Consider the following 25,000-nt stretch of genomic DNA (forward strand, 5'->3'; position numbering starts at 1 on the left):
AATCGACTAGGGACTTCTTACAGAAAGTTTGCAGGTGACAGTCATTTTTTGGCCTTTTGCAACCCTTAATCAGTAGGTGCTTTTATTGCAGTGGGAAGTTGTCAATCGTCTCGCTCTCTGTTGATAGAACGTGTTCGAGCAGTGACCGTGCTATTGTAAGGGATTATAGGGAGACAAAGAAGAGAACCTGCAAGGGAAGGGTCAAATAAAGGATCGCATGATTACTTCTTAAGAGGCTTAAGGGTCTCCGTTCCTCCGTTCCTGTTTTGGTATTTCTATCAGGTGGCTCTAGAAACAGCCACAGCCTAATGTATGTATATATATATATATATATATATATATATATATATATATATATATATATATATATATATATATATATATATATATATATATATATATATATATATATTATATATATACATACATACATACTCGTATATATGTGTGTGTGTGTATGTATGTATATTTATATATATTTCTAGTTACCAGTCCTAGGGAAAATAGCGCGTAGATGAATATGTACGTTACTTTTTACGTGTGTGTATTTTAATAATCAAATGGTAACATTTCATTTTTTCTGTCGTACATCGTGCATGTGTTGTAAAGAGAAGCACTGCGCTGCATAGGTAATAGAGGATCATTCTCCCTTTTCAATATCCAGTTCACATAAAAAAAGAGTATCTGGCATAATGGACTCTTTTTTAGGAGCTCACTACATCATGGAATAGAGCGGCATTTATAGGAGCTCTTGCATCTCTCCAATCACGTTATTTTTTAATGTTACTTTTATGAACCTTTGAACTCATTCTCCCACATTCGATGCTTTTCATAAACCTTTTACGTAGGTTTTTGACATTTTTAATTTTTTGGAATATGAATACAGTAAAGGAAAATAGTGTTTGGTAGACGAGACTGACCAGCTGAAATGAAGAAAGGATACGCCTGAAAGGCTGTTTGGTTCATGAGGCTTTCAATCTTAAAGCAGTCAGTATTCGTCAGTGTGAAGACATAAAGGCTTTGCTCTCCTTTATTGGAGAATGTCCTGAGAGTTGCTGAGCACAACTTCATGTTCTTCTAACTTTTGATCCTTTATTCTTTATGGCTCCTCTCACTCATAAAGGTACTAGATTCAGATTTCTGGATCATGGTCGGAAGAGAGATTTTGGGAGATGAATCGGTAACTTCTTCGAAATTGCCCTCGACTCTCTATTCATTTTCACCAAGGTTTTTTTTTTTTTTTTTTTTTTTACCTTATCAAGTGCTGTCTCTTAGTCCAGTTCGTCTGTTTGCCTTCCTGTGATCTCTTTCCTTCCCACTTTTCCTTTGTGTTAACTCCCGAATCCCGATGTCATCTGTTTTCAATAAACAGTTAATCCACACCAGAAGTTTATCATCATATCTCTTAAATTTTGACTGCAGTATTTTGTCTTGTGTGGGAGGTTTTTACCTTGCAAAGTATTTACCGTTTAATGTCGCAGATGTTGTAGTTTCCATGTATTAAAGACGTATAGCTATATATGTGTCTCTCCCATTTTTTTAAGGTAATTCCTCTTCGTGTGTCTGCTAATGTCCTCATTTTGATTTGCGCACCTATCCTATAGATTATATTCTATACTTTGTTGTAACTTCCTGTTTTTACATGATGTTCTAAGCTTATCTGGTTCTCTTCTAGCATAGGTCTGTCCTCTGTTACTTGAAATGCCTTTCTCATCAGTTACTGAGCACGCGTAGAAAATTGCATTGTTGTAGAACATATTTGCACCCATTTTATTCCTGTGGCTATTTTTCATGCTGTGACTTTTACTGTTCAGCTTGTATCCTATAGCACCTTCACTGTGATATAACCCTTTCTTCCCCGATGAAATTAGGGGCAGCCATTATTGGAATCTCCAAACTTACCAGCTATGCCATGTCTTTCTCAAACACGCACCTTAGAATTCACATGACTCGGCACAACTACCTTCTTTTTTCTTCTCGAACCCCATGCAGGCCCCGATTCGAACTCTCCCGCAAACTATCTTTTTCAGTTTCACTCTTCTCCTTCAAGAATAAGCAAGATGTGAAACCACTAGTCTCAGTTCTCAGCACTTTATTTTACCATGAAAATAAAAAAGATAGACAAAAATTAAGTGGTTGAAATGTCGGATAGGTTCAATTTTTTATGTGTTTCTCCATATAAGTATTTCAGTTTGCGGATTTACAATTGGAATTAATGTAAATACTGAGTTGAAAGTTAAAATTTTTCATGTGTTTCTCCATGTAAGTATTTTAGTTTGTGGATTTACAATTGGAATTAATGTAAATACTGATTTATGAAAGTTATCTTGATGGTTGTGTCTATAAAATGACCTAGTGAACCTGGGGATATATCCTTGAATGAGCATATGAGATACATGTTGGAAAAGTTTGATAAAAATAAAGATTTATGAAGGGTAATAACCTATGTATTTCAGAAACACGTAATTTTTCACATTGTACAGAAAGAAAGGGAGATAATGGAGTTTTTATCTTTTTTAAATTACTGAGAATTCATTCCATGGAGTATTTCCTTTAGAAATAGATAAACAAGAGTATTGAGATGCAAAATGTGATACAATTCATATATATACTTGCTAATAAAGCTGATTGCAACATTTCCCGAATATGCATGAATTGAGGCTCTGTTAGGAAATGCCATTTCATTCGCTGAAGAGAAAATGGCGCTGCTCAGTGGGTGAACAGAACGCGTTGGATGAGATTTTGAGATCCCGTTGTGTGGGCAGCGTAGCAAATTATTTTACGATTGTTTTTATTAAAACAGTAACGTTTACAGCATCGCGTTTAGAATTAAACTATATTGCAAATGTTATTGCAGAGACCAGAGATTTAAATGCAATAGTAGAGTAATGGATTGATCAGTACAACAGATAACAATTCAGTGATTGTGATGCATGAGCGCTCTATTACGTAAAGGAGTGGAAAAAAGTTTAATTTCTTGCCAAGTAAGAGAAAGAGAAAAGAAATAAAGTGTAGACGGGGAAATTGGCATGTGTTTCAGAACTAGTTCATGTTGATTTCGTAATTAGATTAATTGTGAAGCGTAACTCTGGTATGGAGCCGAAGGCGATTCGTATTTGCCCTACTGGTCAACCAAAAATGCATGCGAGTCTGCTCTGTTAATGAGGGTGGAATGGTTAATTAACGCAACGGGAAAAGAGATTAAGAATTTTGAGTCTGCATTAGCGTACACGCGTGTTGTGTGACTTCGTGATGCTTGTGAGCTCGCTAGACTTCAGAAATATGAAATCACATTTGAAGATTAGGAACAAAATATTGGAACCTGTGGGTTGCTCTGCCACTATTAGAAATAATAGACGGAAAAATCCGGGGTCTTCTTACTTAAGTTGTTTACCTCAACGGTAAGGGGCCCATACACGCTCACTCCAAACGTCAGTTAGACTGTCAAACTAGAGGTTTGCAAGCCAGTTTGAGCTAGTATGGGGGTAGTTTGTACAGAAAGGCTGGCCTGTGGTGTGAAATGACGGACTTAACGTGATTACCGAAAAACTAGCCTTCAGTAATGTAGTACTGACAACTTTTTCTTCGTATGTGGGGAAGTGTGAAGGCCGTGAAGTGTATTGCCAGTTTGGCCTAACATTTGGAGAGTGCGGTTGTGTCTGTGAACTGGCTAGTGATGTGGACTTCACGAGAAGAGAAGACCTTTTGGTTGGAGTTTATTGAACTCTATATAGAGGACAACCTTCATAATGGAAAATAAAAAGTGCTAACTATTCTGACAGGCGTAAAAAGGCAGCGTCTTATGATATTTTAGTTTCAAAATTACAACAGAAAGATAGTTCAGCTATTAAAGAAACAGTAGCCAAGAAAATTAACAGCATGCGTTCTGCTTTTCGTAAAGAGTATAAAAAAGTAATCAACTCGCAGAGATCAGGTGCCACAATCACTAATGTTCTTCAAGGACCAGGAAACTCCAAGAGAACCCGTGAATAATATTGATGAGGTAAGGAAAATTTCCCATTCCATATAGTCATGTTTATTACAGTAAAGAAACCATTTCCATATTTTCAAATAGTAAATACATAAATAAAAACAAAATCTTTGTAATATTGTAATCGAAATGTTAATACAATTAGTTCCATAAAGAAATGTTTATAAAACGTACATAGTTCAAAACAGTGTTGTACAAAGAATGAATGGAGCAATTGATTATATATATATATATATATAATTGATATATATATATATATATATATATATATATATATTATATGTGTGTGTGTGTGTATTAATGGATGTATACACATGATTATGTGAAAGTTAATGATACAAATTTTTGGTCAGCTATTATTATATATGTTTTATATGTAGTTCTTCAGTTGAAAATAAATATTTGTTTTTGGTTTGAAACTTATTTACCTTCAAATAAATATTCCTTCTGCAGTGAAGTCCATATTGCTTTGGACGTTTCAGGTATAATTTTCCCTAGTGATTGGGTAGAAATAATGGGGGTGAACTTTAAATCTTCGTAACTTCGTCCAGTTGCGACGAATCTCAGTGTGGCTATCAACCTTTCATGGGCTGATGTGGATTTTCTCATACAGGTATCTTGTTATTTTATGAAGGGTTTTTATTATGGAGAGCAGTTCCAAAAAAGTCTCACGGTCCATTCTAAGATAATTAAACCAGTCGCCTTTCGCAAATAATAATTCTGACAAAATGTTCATGTGAGATAGCTTTTGTCTTTTCAACAACCAGTCTTGTCCATTTTTTCTCGTGTGCGTTTCTTTTTAGTTAACATCATTACCAACACAAGAGCTGTGCTCAAAATGTCTCCATATCTTCTTGCGTAAGAGGAGTGGCGATGGCTGTCCTCTCGCCACACAATCTCAAGAAGAACTGAGACTACACCTGCAAGCCGAAGTGAATTGTGTGTGGATAGGACTGCAGTTCTTCAGTCTTTCAGTTCACTCCAACTAACAGTTTGGAGTGAGCGTGTATGGGAGCCCTAACTGAATTCGAGGTTTGTGGGCCGATCACAACTATTGCGCAGGTTTTTGCGCAAATGTTCATAGTCTCTTGATGCAAACTAAATTAGCCGAAGAACGAGAACTGAAATGGACCCCAAATATTGTCTTGGTATTCAGATAGTGTTTATTCTTCAGTTCCTTCATTTCTCTTTAGGAACGGTGGTTTCCTTTTTTTTAGGCATTACCTTCTTGCACCTATCCATAAAAAAAATGAAAATATAAAAAAATTCCACAATGTGTAATTTTCTTTTGAAATCGATTATACCGATTAACTTGGGTCATAATTTCTAGCAACGGGTGGTTAATACCGTGTCTTTATCGGTAATGGCACATATAAGACCACTGCTTTACTCTGAGGTGGTCGATTATATTGGTTCCCTTAAGAGGCCATAAAAGAGAGGCAATCGAGCTTAGCCAGTTAGATATAAAACAATTTTTATGCTGTTCATGTTGCTCTTAATGTGCTTTCAACCAGGTTATATTCTCTCTCTTTCTCTTTGTATAATCAAGCTGTGTTGATCTTATTTTTATCAGTCATAAAGATACATTTTAATGGTGAATGATCATGGATTGATTTATTATTAAGAGAAATAAACAGTCATGAATGATCTTAAATGAGGTGACTTCAGGCAGCTTGCTATTCTAAACGTCTTCTGTTTAAATAGGTTCAAGTCCTCTTTTCTCCTCGTTTTGTTTAGCAATTGTAGGGAATGACAGTTTCATCAAGGTTCTTCAATTACTTAAAACGATGTTAGTCTTCTTGATATAACATTCTTTGGAGCCTTTTTTTTTAAACTGAAGTTATTACTTTACCTTTGAATGGGTCTTGTGACAGTGTGTTGTTACATAATTTTAATAACACGACCAGTCTCATTTTATTCTGATGTCGTTTTTCTCTTTCAGGTAAGAACTGCTGTACCGGCTGGAAATAAAATCTGTAGGTAAGCTGTGATGATGAATCTGTAAGTAGTGTAGTACTCTCTCTCTCTCTCTCTCTCTCTCTCTCTCTCTCTCTCTCTCTCTCTCTCTCTCTCTCTCTCTCTCTCTGAATTGAGAAGCGTCAGGTTTTGAAGGGTAAAATTTTGACGATGTATATTTCATATCGATAAAGCTTTAATGTTTGTCTAACGTCACTTCTTCTCTGTCTTGATGGTCTTCGCGAAAAGAAGTAAAGGATGACATCTCATCAGGGTCTTTGATAAATCATCTGCGGAAGCCTTCGAGGAGTGGCGGCTCTTAATCATTTTCTGTTTGATCCCTCGCCTATCCGTTTAGCTCAGTTGTACAATATGAGAAGTGGTGGAACCCTTATAAGAAACGGTGCAACATTGCTGTCTTGCGTTTCGACTAATTGTAGCGTACATATAGTAATTCAGCTTGTTGATCACTATATTCTCTTCAGATGAAGCAAGTCATAATTCCTTACTGTAATGTTTATTTCTTAAAATTGTTTTAGTTCCGAAGGTAATGAGAACAGTATAAGCAAGAATCTACTAAAAATTAATAAAGGTATTTTGAGATGAGGTCCGGGCAACTAGACGTTTTTCAGATCAACAGAAGTAATACGATCTACACAAGGAACAGCTCATTTCATCTGTACATGATTTAGTTATTGATAGTGAATAGACAGAAGATATAATCGTATTTAAAAATGGTCTGAACTGGTAAATTTGCTGCCCATCTACGAACATGATATTTGACTAAATAAAAGAATTGCGGTCTGTGATATTTTCTTGTAGTTGGTCATCGTGTTTTACACAACGGAAGAATTTTCACTTGTACTGTTAGTTGCTTAAGAGGCATGTGATAAGGGCCATGGATTCCTTACTTCTTTCGTTTAACATGCCGCTTACCCTGTGTACTGTTGCTCTCGCATGTAAAACTTTGCTGGCGTAGGTAGCTGTTATACTGATCTTTCCTTGTACGTAGTCGTGTTTACATAATTTCACACCCTCTTATCTTGCCCATTCAGGAATCTGATTCTCAGGAAAGATCTGTTATTTTACATTTCAGTATTTCACAAATTTTCCTTTAGGCCATTATATTGTATTCACTTTTCTCGTAAGTTTTGAGCTAAACTTCATAGAAGGAAGATAATCAAACAACCCGAGGATGGTGTGGAAGTGTCGTCCCTTACTCCCTTTTGCATCTTACCATAATTCTAGCTTAGTGTAAACCAACCAGAAGCCATAAGAATGGGAAACTTAAGAACTCGGCTCTGTTTGTATGGAATATTATTTATCTATGGCTGTTTTTGGGTACGGAATATTGTTCTTTAGAGTTAGATTACCGTAGTTATATTTAGACCTTTCTATTCGGGTATCCGTTTCTCCTTCAGATACGGCACATCGGCAAATTTAGGAAAACAGGAAATAAAGGGTAGTCAGCGGGGAGAAGTATTGAAGACTCTTTTTTAATGTGGTGTTATATATTTTGAGGGAAAGTGGATATGGACAGAGGGATATTTGAGTGTGATTCAAATATTTAACACTCAAGTTGGGTTCAGGGTATTTTGCGTGTGAAGTCAAGAAAAGGAGTGGACCTGAAGATGGTTAATTATTTACCAGTAGTGAAAGACAGAGAACGAATGGCAGTTCTCTCTCTCTCTCTCTCTCTCTCTCTCTCTCTCTCTCTCTCTCTCTCTCTCTCTCTCTCTCTCTCGTATATTTGTGTACATTTATCGGCTTTATCTAGACCTGTATGCGTCAAAGTTGAGTTCTTAGAAAGACGGTAGTTGAGTATATGGTTTTCTAATCGATCAGTTGTGGGAAATATTTCGGGAGCTACTGAAATTTAAACAAACAGTATATAATAGATATAATGAGAAAATAATGATTATCCTAGTTTTGTATAACTAATTAATTATTTCTCTCCTGTCTTTTTATGTGAAATCAATAATCATTGCAGTGATAATTTGGTTAGGGATTTTCCGAGTTATATAACATTGTGAGAAAGCGGTGAGTAACAGCTTTGTTTGGTGTGACCTCTCTGAAAGACCTATAAAAGCATATGCCAGGGTTTTACTTGATCCTTGTGGACTCCATATAAATGGTCAGGGAAAAGAGTGATCCTACATATTTGTAGTCAAAAAAATAAAAATGACTGACACATCTTATAGGTGTGATATGCTTTAGGACCATAGTTATCAATAAAAAGAAAATAGTGGACAAAAGGAATGAAACTGCGCGATTTTTTCGTGCAGTATCCATGTTGGTCCCATTGTCTTGTGAGTTCTGGTGTGTCTCCTCTCAAAATCGCTGCTCTTTGTCAATGCTGGCTGTCACTTGTTGCTAGGCTGGGTCTTTGTTCTCAGGCCTCGAAGCGTGGGTAAATAGCTGTAAGTGATTGTTATGTTGACTTGTTTGTGAGGAGGGAAATCGAAAAGCCGACTGATGGGGGAGTGTCGGTCATCCTCAAGGAGAACGGCCAAGCGCCTTCTTGTCCTGGTTACATTTTCGGCCGACCGTTTCAGGCAGAGACCTTTTCTGCCCCATTATTCCATTGATCCGGAGCTAGCGGAACTACTTGCTCTCTCTCTCTCTCTCTCTCTCTCTCGTCCCTTTGTGTGCTGGGTTTGAAAGCTAAGGTACGCTGTACAGAGAGGTGACTCAAATGCTTTTCGTCATGGAATCTCTGCTCATGTAAATTTGGATTATTATTTATTTATATAGTTTCATGTGCCTGTATTCACGTAGTGTGACACCCTTTATCTTTTCTCACATATATATATATATATATATATATATATATATATATATATATATATATATATGAATATTATATATATATATATGAATTTGTGTAGGTACGCAGCGACCCTTCCGTGCACCTTGTATTGATGGGCAGTCAGCCATTTTAGAGGTACGGATCTGGCGTCCCCACCTACCACTACCAGTTAATAATTGCATTCAGCTGAGCGTTGCAGCCCATATCTCATGTTGTTAGGCCCGTGATTGCTCCCGGCCTTGGGCCAACTATTTCACCTTGCTGTAGATTTGTAAGTGGGTACCAGCGTGCTTTGGAATGAACATAAAAGGCTTTTGCTCAAACGTTATCCTACAAATGTCACTTGACACCCACTCCCCTTTAGCGTCTTATCAACCCACCCCTGCCATGAAAGCTGATTGGCACATTTGAAACACGGAGATCTTTATGAAATTTTTTATCACATCACTGAGATCATTTTTATATTCACCTGCTTTAAGGACACATATGCCAGGCGGTATGAAGTTATATACCTCTCTTGACAGCTGAATGGTAAAGTACTCATCACTGGAGTCGGAGGTTGTTGCTGCTAGGGGATTTAATCTCCCAGGTGACGGACTACTTATCAGTTATAACGCCCCTTTGGTATTATTTCGGAGGTAGAGCGAATTGAATATTAACCAACATTTTGGGTTTAATGTATATATATATATATAAATACACACACACACACATATATATATATATATATATATATAAAATATATATGAGAGAGAGAGAGAGAGAGAGATTATTTATATACAGTATATACACACGTATGAAATTGTAATAACCACAGTGCCCTCCTATCTTCTGGATTTCTTCGCACTATTTGGTTACGGTTTTTACTACAAAGCCCTATTTTGTGTGCGCAAATATTCAGCCACAAATATCGTTTAACCTAAACCAGGCAGCGGTTTGAATCTTGGGAAGCACTCATTAACAGTGATTCCCCTTAGAACCATAACTAATGAGTGCTTCGTCCCTGGTGTACATTACACGATATTGGTGGGTAAATTTTTGTGAATACAAAAGGAATCACGCGTGTATAAGTGACGAAGTTCATAATTAACCAAGTCCTACAGACCTGTCAATCAGCTATCATGGTGGAGTTGAGATGATATTGATTCTAAGTACAGAACCAGAATTCGATGGACTTATGGACAACAGAAGCGATGTTAACTTATGTCTCCCTTGATAGCCGGGTTGTCAGAGTCACTGTCTGTCAATGTTTCTATACCAGGCAGATGTTCGACGGTTCGATTCCTGCCGGGGACGAAGCAATTATCAGTTGTAGTAAGCTGGGTGTTATAGATATCTGTGGATACAAAAGAAGTCACGCGTTTGTGATTGACAAAGTTTATACTTATATATATATATATATATATATATATATATATATATATATATATATATATATATATATATATATATATATATATATATATATATGTATGTACTGTATATATATATACACAATATATATATATGCATTATATATATGTATAAGCATTTTTTTTTTATTGAATGAATGACTATATTAATGACACTTATGTTCCTTGGTTTTAGATAACTTATCACTTACATGGACGTCCACCTGTCAAGTTGAGTTCCCTTGTTTGGGTGACTTAGGGACCCGTTCTTTTCCTCAGCTTTCTTTTATTCTGAATCTTTATGTATATCATCAGCTGCTGTTGCTAGTTCCTGTGTCATCATTTAGCTTTATTCATATTTTCAATATTATTATTATTATTATTATTATTATTATTAAGTAGTAGTAGTAGTAGTAGTAGTAGTAGTAGTAGTAGTAATGGTTGGTACGTCCCACACCAACCGGTGATTCATCGAAACGCAGACGGACAGACAGACAGACACAGACAGACAGGAGGGTGTTTCTGAGTCTCACTCCAGAAACAATTCGTACATTGTTCCTCAGCCATACTTTTCCTGCTGTCGTTGCTGAAAGCCACATTTTTACCAGCAGGATCCGAAGCCATGAATTTTATTCTTTGCGTGCATCAGCCTCGTTTATTTCCGTAGCGCATGAAATAAAGTGCCAGGAACTCTTTTGGTTCCCAGTGGTGCTTGAGTTATGGTGCGGGGGAAAATGGAGGGGCGTTATTATTGTTATTATTACTATTAATATTATTAGCATGGGCAGTAAAAATAACAATTAGGCTCGAAATATCATATCGGTGTTATTTTTATTACTATATTTACTACATAAGTGGTCAGTATAAAGTACCAGAATAACCTGGTTTAGTCTACATTCCGAACATTTAAAAGAAATTGCGTGCACAGTTATCATTGAATTTCCGGTGGTTACACAGTCGCGGTGGCATTGCCTGAAAATGGATTGTACTACTACAATGGTAAAAATTTTTGGCACGGGTTTGTGCTTTGACCTTGTATTCAGCCCGAAGAAAATATTAGAGAGAATCTTTTACTCTCAACTATTTACTGGCGAAAATGACGAACCAGCTTTTTAAAAAGAATGGAAGGTTTAAACTTGTACCATGAAAACATAAGGCAAGTCGAAGATATATATATATATATATATATATATATATATATATATATATATATATATATATATATATATATGTATATATGTGTGTGTGTGTGTGTGTGTGTGTGTGTGTGTGAGAGAGAGAGAGGAGTGGCTTTTTTCTATTCTGTCCAAGTGGAAGCTGTGTAATTCATTTTTGTATGAGAGTCTACGGCTGTACATGCTGGCAGCAGGGCCTTGTGGGCTCGCACGAAGATTAGTATATTGTTAGGGAGTGGCCTTCTCTATAAGTTAGTTTTTTTTTTTTTTACTTTTGTTCTACTTTCTCTCAATGTCCTTAGATTTTTATTTCTAATTATATGTATTTTTTAAATTCAGGGAAGCAAATTTGATTCTATTACCGCAAGACATCATAATTCGTGTGTCGCAATGTCCATTGTGAGATTTATTCAGTATTTTGTTCCAGATAGTTTTCACTTAAAAAAATAACATTTGAGCGTCTGAATAGATAAAAAATGGGGGGTGGCACAGAAAAGGTGAGTAGATGTCAATTAGCACCGGTGCAGAATAAAACGAATCGTCCAGGTAAATTATGCCCAAGGCATTTGAACTCGACATCTCGCTGTCTCCCAATTTAGAAGCTTTTGAAGGTTGCCATCATTAGTTCGGCAACGTCAGATCCGTTAAGCTTCTCTTGCCAGTATTGAGTTCGTTAGTAAGGTCCTGGAGGTATGAATCAACGAATATTTTAATAAGAAGGATGTCACAAATAATATGAAAAAAAGAACAAAAGTGGAATTAGAGGAATAAATCAAAAGGTGTAAGAAGCACAAATAATAGTAACGGGCTAAGCAAAGAAGAACTATAGCATCTTGTGTGTTCCTGCAGAATTGCTAATAGTAGTGAAGACGGCGGGACGGTAAAGGGTCCGTAGGATTTGAAAGAGGACGATATTGACGATCAAAAACGAACCTTGAAACTAGCACTCTGTAGTCATTTATTAACATTTTAGAAACATAAAGTTTCATTGTCGAACGTATTAGAAGCACTTAATGTAAGAAGGGGTGATTTAAAGCGAGAACCAAGTCATGGTGAGAGGGAGACAAGAGTCAAAATTATGAATAAAAAAATGGACCAGATAAAAAGAGAGGGACCAAATAAGAATAAAAATCAGTCATTTGCTTATGTTTTCTCAGAGCTACAAAAACGGAAGGCCGTTTCTTTCATTGAAAGTAACTGAGACTGTTTTCATAAAATGAATAGACCTTGATCGTAAAGAGAGAGAGAGAGAGAGAGAGAGAGAGAGAGAGAGAGAGAGAGAGAGAGAGAGAGAGAGAGAGAGAGAGAGAATTGTAATGTGTAAGATATGTGACATGAAAGACATTACATGAAATTGTAATGTGAAGGTTATGTGCCATAAAAGACGAGAGCCATCAAGGACACTGGAGTAATTTAATATTTAAGGAAAATCAGACTTACAGTGTACGAGGAGAAAGAAGTAGGAATATCACAAAACAACAAGAGTTTGACCTTTCAGATAGATATTTCCTGCTTTTGTCGATGCGTAAGGAAAACCGCCCTTATGGGACCTTTACGAATATCAGGGACATAATATTCATATTTTCTCGGGAGACCCGATTCGCCTTTTCTCGGAGTAGAAAACTCCTTTCACCAAGATTCCTTTGCTGCTTCTCTCTCTCTCTCTCTCTCTCTCTCTCTCTCTCTCTCTCTCTCTCTCTCTCTCTCTCTCTCTCTCTGCGTCGAAACCCATGGTAATTGAAACGTCAGCTTTATATATAAAAATATCAGGGATAATAATGGCTCAATTTGTATCATGTTTTGAGGTTTTTAGTAGCTGCAGATTTTCGTCATTGTCTCCGATTACTTGGACAGTTCCAAATTTGTCAACTGGACAAGAATTAACGGCATGCGTGGTTTATTATTCTCAGTATAAAAGAAATGGATCAGCAAATGGATCCAAAATGTTCCAAATCTGAGTGAATATCAAGTGAGTCAAGCTGCGGGAATTCCCAAGTCAGAAATTCCCCATTCCAGAATTGAATTCCCAATATCTTTACCTATGCGCAAACTTTACAGGTATCTGGAAAGTTATGAACTGAGATATTTTGACGGCCGTATGCTTTTCCAGGGCGTTTCTGGACATTTTTTGGGAAAGTGTCCCATTCTTTTAAGCAAGATACAATAATGCTCAGTTCTTTTAATATGGCGCTCATCAAGCAACTAAAGGTGGCGTTCAGTTTATGATTGACCCCTGCAAGCTTACAGATTTGTAGCCCTTAAAAGAACTGTTCATAATCGTTTTTGGGTCGATGGTCCTGAAATATTTTGGTGGACAGTAAATGTATTTTGAATGTACACAAACACTGAAGTACATAACCTAAATATGCTTTTATTTTAACCTAATGTGATTCCCAAAAAAACCATGTTTTAGCATAAGGAAAAGCAGAAAGTATTTAAGTACCAAAAATTATTGTTATGTTATGAAAGACAAACAAAGGACAAAAGGAGGAGGAAATGGATTTATTGATTGGTGTGATAAGACATTCTTATGACCTAAAGTTCAGAATGGGCAAATTCATAATACAACGTTCAGAATAATTGAGACTGAAATTGTGTCAAGAAATAAGTTACAGGACTGTCTTGAATTGATGATAATATTACTGCAGTTATTTTGCCCATTTGTGCTAGAAAGTTCTTTCACTGCATTGAATATTCTATAAGCCCGTAATCCATGCAGGTTTTATATAAATGCCTTTCGTGTTACTTTATTATGGTATTCTTAAATTATTAACACAGCTGAATTGTGTAGTGGCTCACGTTGAAAACTTGAGCCGCTTTGCCGATAGGTAAAGAGATGGGCTTCTTACACAAATACTCTTTTTTGTGCAAATCACTGGTTTAACAGTTTTACATGTATCATATAAAATGCAATGTGGTAGGGAGAACTTCATTAAGAAACAATAAAACATTCAGAATCCCTTTAGCACGAAATGAAACTCAATCCTGTCTACTTCAGTATCATCAATAAGAGGTATCCTTGTGGAAAAATAATAAACGTAATTTCTCCAACTCATTTCAGCTAATGAATCTTATCAAACTAAAAGTATTTCCAGGTTTCAAGGATATGCAGCTTTTCTTAGCCACTGAAGAGGTTTATTGATGGACTAGGGCGAACTTACAGCCATTAACTGAACTTGTTAATCATGGTAAAGTCATGTTCTTGCTTGGCCTGCCCAACGGAAATCGAATTGTTAGATTTATTGAACTGTTATCGCTGTTATTGATATTCCAGCTAAAGGTCTATTATAATCTATTCATGACTACCAGTTCGAGCCTCACAATCTCTTTTGTGATTACCATAGTGTAATGTGCAAGAAGCACTTTGCTGATGACACGTTCCTCCTCATTCATGTTGTTAAGTCTTCGGAGAAGCATGAGAGAGTCTGGCAAAGGTTCCATGTCTCTCAAATGATCTGAAAGCCACCTGGCAAAATGTGCTTGGTCAAAGGCAAAGAGGAAAGGCATGAGCTCCTGCAGCACATTTTTCTATGAGTTGACCAGATGAAAATTAAAGCTATAAGTTATAGCTGAAGCACAAAATTCCAAAGTAGAATTGTGGACACTGACTCTCGTTTCCTGAACCAGCTTTCAAAACTTCCCTCACTTTTTTTTCTTTTGCTTCCTGGATGTATGCCACGTACAGTAGGTGGCTTTGTGCAGGCTATCACCTGATGGGATAGACATGAGCTCTTCACATGTGAAGCAAAGATAAATGGATCTGCTGTTCCAGGAGTAGCTAGTTTTGCGTTTGCAAGAGCACCAGTCCAACCAGTCTTTCAAGAGGTTACCAAGAATTTTGAATGCTGCCATTTCGAAATGCACCCCTCCAAACATGATAACCATGTCACTGTAATGCAGAGGGCATTCCCATTGGATTTTCTTGGCAGTTGCAAATAGTGGCTGATCAGCTGCTAGAGCTGGGGTTTGGCCAGGATTGAGAAACTGTTTGGTTGTTGTTGGTCTTGCAATATCCATGATGTGTGATTATTGCAACTGAATGAGCTGACTCTTGAAAAAGAGGCAACATTGATGACAAGCTTACTTCAAAGGGCACCTGTCGCTAACAGATAGCACAGCTTGTTGGTGTCCTACACTTCCACGGAATAAAGGGGAGGGATGTTCATGTTTAAAGTGAGCAGGTGGTATGTTTGTCATATTCGGGAAGAGAAGGCACTTTTCTTTTACTTTTTTCCACTGGATGATTTAGGCCAAGTTTCTGACTTCACACTTGTTTTCATTGATTGGATGCGGAAACAAAGACATGCCTGTCCCATGGAAGTATGTTTGTACTGTTGTGTCATTTGGATTATGGGCCAGCTTGTCAACATCACTAGTTGTAAAGAACCCTTTCTTGGTGTAGTGGGACAGACCACTTCTTCCTCCACAGGACTTGCTACAAATGCTTCTCCCAAACTTTTTTGTTAATTCCAGAACCCTATCGTAGCTGATACAGATTTCATGTTGATGAAGTATATCAATTAATTGATGCTTTTTGTTTTTTCAAAGACCAGGAGACCAAGTATATTGGAAATGCAAGTTTTCTTTACTTGGAATGTCTTGTTGAAGATGCAGTCTTCCGACAGTTGGAGTTCAAAAGTTGATGATGATCCACATTTAAGTTGGGATTGTATAACCCCACTGTTTTGCAGCACACTTACAAATTGAAGCAAACTTGGTGGCACAAATTCTCTTCTGATGTCTGCTGTTAATGTTTCATCAAATTCTGTCTCTGTTCAAGCATGCTTATCCTCAGCATTTTGGCTGCTTTGGCCATGGCTAGCCCATCATTATAAGCACTTGCTGTGGCTAGGGCTTCTCCCACTTTCCCCTTGTAGGCAAACTAAATCTCTTTTCCCTTTTTGAAGGCCTCCAGTTCTGGAATACTGGCAAGTATCTGTTTTTTAACCGTGTTCAGTGCAAAAAGGAAGTATCAACAAATAGCTGTTCCAGTCTTTGTTTGTACAAATCATAAAGTTCTACCATCATGAAATAGTAGCACTCATCTGTAGTCAACTGCTTCTCTTATATGTACACCTCAAGCTCAACAAAAGCGTGGACACATGCTTCTTGTCTGTACTGCACATAATCATCTCCAATTTTTTGGGAATTCGGCCAGGCTTTTTTCCCCGTTGTACACACCTGTCAGACAGAATGGGTGATACATAGAGCGCTGGAAAACAATATCTCCAGGACTAAGCTTGGCCAAAAGTTTTTCACCCAGCAAGTTGATGGTACGTCATTGCAGCTCTTCATGTAACGGCAGTGTCATGGCCAATCGTAAATCTTTGATTGGTGCTGTTTGTCACAAAAAAAGCAGATTCCTTCTTTCTCAGTCTTAGATTCCTCTGCATCTTCTTCATTTGCCATGTGAATTTTTCACATGGACATGATCATCATCTTTTGTTATGCACAATTACTTCCTTTTCCTTTCCAGTTTTGTGGTTTTGAACTTGAGCATACTTGATTCATGATATTTAGCTTTGTTCTTGTCAAAGGTCAAAGGTCTGTAGGATTCAGTCACTTTTGTCAAGCCTTTTGAGATCAAATGGTATGAGCTTTGCATTTAAGTTGTAAAATTCTGGGGTGTTTGTAGAAAGCGTAACATAAGCAGAACCGGATGAACCCACTCCCCTTTTATGTGTCCTCTTGGCACAAGCAACAAAGCTTCCAGTTAGTCTTACTATATCCCATTAGGAAAGACTTCGATTTCAGAGATTGTGCTGCCATTGCTTTTCATCTATAAGCTGGGGGTTTAACCTTATACCACCTATACAATATATATCCACTATCAGATACAGGATATGTTCAGATATGTGATCTGTACACCTTCCAGAAGACTATGGCCCCATATTCTTTGGCTCGGCTCTCTCGCTTTGGCACATCTTGTCAATTCAGGTGCAGCGGTTTAACTCTGAACTAAACAGCATTTGGGAACTGACTTATGTCTACCATTAGCTAACATTGACCCCGTGCTGAGTCTCACAACCATAGTGTCAGTCAGTGTGCCCTGGTAATGCACATACACTGCACTATTACATTGTTGCCTTGAGCTAATTACCAGTTTTTTCCTTTACATGAGGATGACAATGAGTTAATTTCTAACCTACAAAAATAAACTGATGAAGGTGAAGTTACCCCAGATTCGTGTATTACCTCACTTTTTTACCACTTATATGAACTTGAGTACAAATATTTGGCTTTTGGCAGCCATTTTGGATATAGTGACAACCATCTTGGATATTTGTAGACAACAAAATTACGTATCCCAGTACTTGAGGCCTTGCTTTCAGTATTGTATCATAAACTGAGAGTAATTGAGGCATTCCAGTGTGATTAAGTAAGTAAATGTCAATATTCATACATCCACAGGAAGCCATTTAGAAAACCTGCCGGTCATCTTGGAAACTGGCCAAATTCTGTGTGGCCGGAAGCTGATTATGAGAGAGGAGGGAAGAATTGTTGTGCCGAATTTCATGCTTGTGTCACCATTTGCGATTTTTCCTATTTATTTAAGAGTTATCTGCTCCGCTAACAGTGCCTCATGAAGTTGAAAAGCCCCTTTCGCTGCTGAAACAAACCAAGAAATTTCGATTGAAAAGCTTTCATCCCGATCAGCAGTGATCAAGATCAAAGATTGTAAATAAAAATATAAAGTTTTGTCGTGTAAATAATGTTGTTATGTGTCTTTTAAACACACACACAAGCACACATATACACACAGACATATTATATATATATATATATATATATATATATATATATATATATGTGTGTGTGTGTGTGTGTGTGTGTGTGTGTGTGTGTGTGTGTGTATGTATGTATATAGATGCGTTCAAGTTTACATTTTGTACGCAGTGTATTCCTTAGAATTCTGAATTCTGTATAACAGAATTAGGGGAACGTCATTAACCAGAAGTGTCGTAGCTGTATAGAAGAAGTAACGTAACGCAGACTTCATTACGTAATAGAATGGTCATTGGCAATGGACAGGTTCCACTGAATTGTCGACTACAGTGGTTATTAAGAGCAAGGCGTCAGCGTTATGTATTTAAGGTATTTCCCTACCGGGTTCTTTCTGTACCATTTCATTACTTTCATTTTAACGTCCATCGCTAAAGGTGTTTTGTTCTTCATTTGAGTAAATACTTGTGCAGTGAAAGTGATGGATAATGGAGTGCTTCAGTCCTATAAAGATTTCAATTTCTCGGTCTTCCCCAGGTTTCGCTACATAGTGGTACTAATACATATCCAAATCATCTTTCCTAAAGGTAGACTTTAGTGTAGTAGCAATCATCTTAGCTAATATCTGGGTATGCCGAAATGATCATAGTTGGGACTAATTATAAATCAATAAAACTTTAGCTTTATTTAGTTGGTAAATAAAGCTGAGGTTTTATAGTCATCCGTGTGCAAGTACGTGTCATTGTGTGGAGCAATATCTTCTATTTATTTCTTCGTGATTTGATTATTTTTCTATTTTATCAAGTCAAATTTCCCCCCACCCCAAAAAAGGAAAATTTTGATTCGATACCAAATGTCCAGTCACACGATAAGTACCAAAGGTTCTTCCCCACCTTTCTTTTGTGCTTTTTCTTGTTCCATTGTCTTTGTGTTTCCTTTTGCTTTCAGTTCTGTCGGCCCTTTCTTAGCATTTTGCTTTGGTTCAGAGTTTCTCACGAGGCTAGTCGCCTGGCTATGATCTCGACCACTCAACAAACTGATGTATAATCAACGTGCGCTCTAACATGATAAAAAGAACTGCGTCTCTACTACATCCCGAACCGTAATCATCATACATTATGAATCTCTCTCTCTCTCTCTCTCTCTCTCTCTCTCTCTCTCTCTCTCTCTCTCTCTCTAACTAACTAATATGAGCTCAGCCCTCTCAAACCCTCATCACTCCTTGCAGTATCCTGTTTCCGAAAGCCAGGTAAATGTTGATTCAAGCATTTCATTGTGTTTTGCGAAGACAAAAGCAAGCAGTTTCATCTGTCCCTCCAGAAAGCACACACACACACAGAGAGAGAGAGAGAGAGAGAGAGAGAGAGAGAGAGAGAGAGTCAAGCAACTCGGGGTCCATTTAGTCTCATCCATTATTTAAAAGGGCAACGAGGATAGTCATGTGGTGTCCTTCTCGCCACTTTACATCGATTTACTTCTGATGAAATTTATTCTCCCTATTGACGTGCAATTACGGTACGAACGCAAAAATATCCGTCATACATTATGCAATGTGTCCTTGACGTCATTCGCTCATTTTTTTATGCATGCGTGTGCACTATCCGTTTGTCATTTTAGTTCAGTGTGTATTATTCCTGTTATACTCATGTGGATGATGTTGGTATACTGTATATTAGAATTATCAGAAATAAATGTAAAAGAGTGAAATTAAGTTTTTATTGTGAGTGGATATGAATGAATATGTATTAGGAAACTGCTTTCCTTCTATTTCACGTGATTTGCAAGAAAGAAATGTATTTTGTACTGCAGTGAGAAATTCCATTTTTCGAGTTAATGATAAGGGAATATATTTGAGCACTAAAGAGTTAATGCAAATGATAGGGGAATATATTTGAGCACTAAAAGAGTCAATGCACTTGAAATAAGGACGGAAAATAACAAGCCTTTCAAGGAAAAGTTAAAGACTTCAATCCTCTGGGAGTTATGGCAGTGTGGATTTGACAGTTAATATGGATTACGCCGTATAAATCTCACAGTGTAACTGAACTATTGTATATATACGAACATACGAACACGCACTTGTTCACGTCCAAATTTAAAAGGGTACATTTGCTCATAAATGTCAGAGAGCATTGCGAATAAATGTTTTAATTTATTGTATAATTTATTGCACTTTCCATTCATGGTTTTACACTTCCATTACGCACGCAAGCGTTAAGTTTTGGTAACTCAAATTTCAACCCATAAAAATATGAAGAAAAATTGATTAATGTTCATTTCGCAAGGCAGTTAGGCCGCCCTTGTCGAATTCGTTTCGTGAGAATTTCCTCACCAAGGACAGACCTGTATTGTCTTGATTTTATTGTTTTTATTTATTGAAATTTACAGCTCCCATGGTGCCATGGAAAGCAGAATTTTTGGCTAAAATATCCTACAAATATGGATGAAGAGTTGCCAAAATTTCCTGACTCTTTAACTATATTTTAGTAGCCTGCAACAAAGCTTTAGGTGTGGCGTGGTGTGAACGAGGAAAAAAATGTTCTTCATTAGCATTCTGTATTTTTCCATATACATTTCCCTTAGTTAACTGCTTCTTTGAACACGGACTCCTAAAATTGAATTACTGTGTATGAATATGGAAAAGCTTACTGCCATAGTTCTAACACTGTATGTAAACACCTTTTGAAATTATGTTCATATGAGTCTTGAACATTCATGTTGTACACTGCGCACTAAGACTTTACAACAAAATGCCGCCAGAAGTGAAGAACATACAAGAAGAAAGCAAATTTAAAAAAGAACTAAAGACTCTCCTATTTTGCAGGAGCTACGAAACTGACGAGAAAACACTAAAAGACCATTATAAAATATAAAAGCGCCTTATTTTGAAAACGTACAAGGGCCCGCCAGAGAGAGAATCATTCCTGTGGAGGTCTGTACATGAAACCAAACAATGTGAAACGAAATATTTGTTCTGTTGCTCCTCAACATCCATTTCCTTTCTTCCTTCTCGTAGAATTGCAAATATGACTGCGGGCATAACAGATCAAACTATATGAGCAAATAATTGGACGGCATTTGAGAGTTTCAGAACCAGCGTGATGAAGTCAGATTGCAAATATTCTGCTGAAGTCATGTCTCTTTCATGCGTATGATGCCTTTGGAATATTCATATCGGTACTACTTTGGCTTGTTATCTACGCGTCACTACTCCGAGGTGCTAGTACTAAACATGGCGGAAGCTCCTTGGGACGCCGTGTTTCGTACCAGCCCCTCGGGGATCAAAGTATTATATACACCCATTTCTGTATTGTGTGTTCGACAAATTATATTAATAAACGATATCTTCGTGCAGCCGTCTACTGTACATTTACCATAGTCGTCGACGACAAGCCAAAGTAGCACCTTCAAATCTTCCTGACATGTGAAGTGATGAAACATTAAAGGAATAAGGTCAGATAAAAGGTTGTTGCTCTCTGTTTTTTACCTCTTGCTGTTATTTGTCGTCACTCGTTAGACAGAGAACGGGACCGATGGAAACATCTGAAGTTTATGGTAGAGGTTTTGGAAAGATGAATGGATGGTCATTATGAGTTCAGCATAGTGCTGGTAAGGCTCTTGCATGTTTCTTATGAATTTTGTAGTCAGCATCATTTGGGCTCCAGTGCTTGACAGAAGAACAGGATTCAGTGATGTCATATACATCCCTGTGTACTGTATTATATTTACACGTGAACATCAACATACATACGTATACTGCAATTGAATATTATGTAAATACATTTTTCATATTTATGTTCAAGTTTTATTTGCGAATCATCACCTATTGTATGATTAACGTTCATATAATTTGTAGTGTCTCATGAAATGAGTTCAGTTTATTTGTTTAACATGAGGAAAGCTAATTAAAGTCAATATTGTAGTTTAAAAGAATTGATGTAAGTAAAAGAGATGGTTTTTGGTCAATGAAAATGTTTCGGTGCAATCTCAGCCTCAGATGACTTTTGTACAGATAGCCGCGCGGGACTCTCAGCCTCAGATGACCTCTGCCTCTCCTGGCGATGCAACTCGTGAAGGCAAGGCCTTAGGACGCTGTCAGATATCATCGTCTGATGGTAAAAATTCCTTTCTGGATCCCGAAACGAGGACGTCTGGAACATCGTCCTTCTCCAACTTTTGCGACCAAAAATAATAATGGCTTTTGCTTTATTAAAATTCATCTTGGCATACGTGTATCTGGGAATGTTGACTTTTCAACGGAAGAATGCGTTGTTTGTTGGCCTCGCGGAATTATTATTACATTCTTGGGGAACTTCTGAGTGGTTGTGAAGGATAACTTCTTGTGTTTATTGACTTTTTCCCCATGTACGCATTCGGGATTATAAAATTTTTTTATATATATATATATATATATATATATATATATATATTATATATATATATATATATTTATATATAAATATATTTATATAAATAAATATATATATATATATATTTATATAAATATATTTATATAAATAAATATATATATATATGTCGTTTAATATCCATATATAATCATGCTACAAATGTTACGGGAATATCCCCGGTGGGAATCATCACCGATGGAGTTGGTGGAAGGTAACTATGTCGGGGATCGAGACCCGGCAGTACCGATCCATTTATCACTTATAAATTCCCTTCGGTGATAATTCCCCACCGGGGATATTCCTGAAGTAGTGTGAATTGGGTATTAAACGACATGTGTAGCTTCATGATTGTATAGAAATCATGGTGTGATAAAAATTTCATATATATATATATATATATATATATATATATATATATATATATATATATATATATATATATATATATATATATATATATATATATATATATACTCTGTATATATAACAAGAGATAAGAAGGCATGGGGATCATAACCTCATCTTAAAACTTTTGCTGAAAACAGGAGGCGGGGTAAAACCTAGAAGTAATTACTTAAGTATATATATGTGTGTGTGAGCCACATGTCTGTCTCTTCTCTCGTTGCGTGTGCTACTGGAGGGCATAGATGTTGTATCTTGATACTCTTCATTGTTCAGGAAGGACTTAAGTGTTGGTGAAAACAGAGGTGACAGTGTTAACCTGTTCACCGTACAGAACTACCCACCAGTGTGGAACAATTTTTTTTTAGAAAAGTTAAAAACTGTGTTGTTTTGTTCTTAGTTTGTAATAAAACTGGCTCACTGGAAACTTTCCAGCTGCACATAGTTGGCAATATTCATAGGTCTGCATGAGTCTACCTTTATCTTTAAATTCCTAACCACACTCACGGGCTGTCCTTAAGGAAGGGCATGTGCTGGCATAAGGGAGTCTCAATCTAAATTCATCCACCCAAGAATCCTTTGTGTAATTACTCGCCGAAGAATTTTAAAGGATTGATATGTTAAATCTATATATATAAAAATGGATGTATTTGTGTGTGTGTGTGTGTGTATGTTCCAGGATAACGCTGAAATGCTTTGAGCAATTTCAGCCAAACTTGGTATACATATGACTTACTATCTAGAAAAGAATACTGTGAGGGTAAGACATCACTAGCACCAAAGGGCACCTAAGAGGGTGGTGGTGGGAAGGGTTTCCCTGAAACGGGCCTAGTTGTACCCATAAACTTAATAACTAAATAAAGTCTACGGGTTTATCATACTTCATTTCGGCATACATATGACTTGCTATCTGGAAAAGAATACCGTGGGGGTAATACATCACTCAGTGGCACCATAGGGGATGGGGGTGGGAAGGGGATGATATAGAAAATAACCAAAAATGACATATATTAATGTCTAATCCACAGTTTTCAAAGTTGCTGAGATGAATAGTGACTCTCCCAATGCCCATTAAGTCAAAGTTCAGCCCTGATAGGAAGTGGGGGTGCAAAGAGGTGAAAAATAAAATGAAAAAAGTGACAGATATTATTGTCCAATTCCATAGTTTTTGAGGTCGCTGAGTTGAATAGTGACAGTCCCGATGCCCATTAAGTCCAAATTGAGCCCCGATATGAATGGGTGTTGAGAAGGGGTGAAACAGAAAATGTCAAAAATGCTGGTCAATGTAATTGAAGTTACTATCTTAACAGGAAAGGGAGAGGGTGAGAGGGAGAGGAAGTGAGAGAGAGTGAGTGGAGCGGCTGTTAGGGAGGAGAGAGAGAGAGTTTTCCCATGCAGCGCCTGGTTGGTCAGCTAGTAGTTAAATAAATTTATGCAAACTGATGAAGAAATCCGGCAGGAAGGTAGAAGAAATTAACGGATTTTAGTGTATAAAATTATTTATTTTTAGTATAAAATTTTATATGCAAATAGTTCTAGAGATTAGGGATAAATAAATTGAAAGGGTGGGTTCAGCGGTTCGATTTTTAACTGAGAATTTGAGCCACGGTCTAGACTAAATGCGATTTGAGCAATCCAAAAATTTCACATGATTAGCAGCCGGTGTTATGCCATTTGTAAGCTTACGTAGCTCGAGACATGCCTAAGTATACTACATGATTTTCATTGCTAGCTGAAATGACCTTAACGATGATATACTATTTAACCTTGGTAGGTAGTATTGGTTAATGGGACGGGATATTAGGAAGTGAATGTCAATTTAGGGGTAATAGAGAGCATATTGTTTCAATTAAGTCCATTGTCAAATAATAATGACATACGTCGAATGCCAAAATTTTGTATAATTAAAAATCTAGGCGGTATGTTATCACTTACCACGCTTTTTCCTGCGGAAAAGATAAATTTTAGAATCATATTTGGTTGTTTTTTTCATGTCTTTTCTCCTTTTTTTTCAAAAGAGACTTTTTCCACGTTGAAAGTAGTCGCGTTTTTTATGTGCTTTGTGTTGCTGAGCTTTTATGCTGAATTGAATATAATGCGAATTTTGACCGTTGAACTGAGAAAGTGAGTTTCGTGTAATATAG

The 25,000-nt window shown here is 36.9% G+C and overlaps 1 protein-coding gene across 2 annotated transcripts in view; it reads left to right on the top strand.

Annotated features, from left to right (window-relative positions):
- Positions 1–25,000, top strand: part of LOC136838622 (acetylcholine receptor subunit alpha-like) — a 1,263,360-nt gene that overhangs the window by 773,198 nt on the left and 465,162 nt on the right. Inside the window, exon 1 of one of the 2 annotated variants that reach the window (XM_067103900.1) lies at positions 3,623–4,003. The exons of the other annotated variant lie outside the window; for it this stretch is intronic. The gene's annotated coding sequence lies outside the window, so the exon portion shown is untranslated. Of the gene's footprint in view, positions 1–3,622; positions 4,004–25,000 lie in introns of those variants that run through there. 2 annotated transcript variants of the gene reach the window in all.

This window comes from Macrobrachium rosenbergii, chromosome 5 (assembly GCF_040412425.1).
Source record: "Macrobrachium rosenbergii isolate ZJJX-2024 chromosome 5, ASM4041242v1, whole genome shotgun sequence".
Classification (NCBI taxonomy): domain Eukaryota; kingdom Metazoa; phylum Arthropoda; class Malacostraca; order Decapoda; family Palaemonidae; genus Macrobrachium; species Macrobrachium rosenbergii.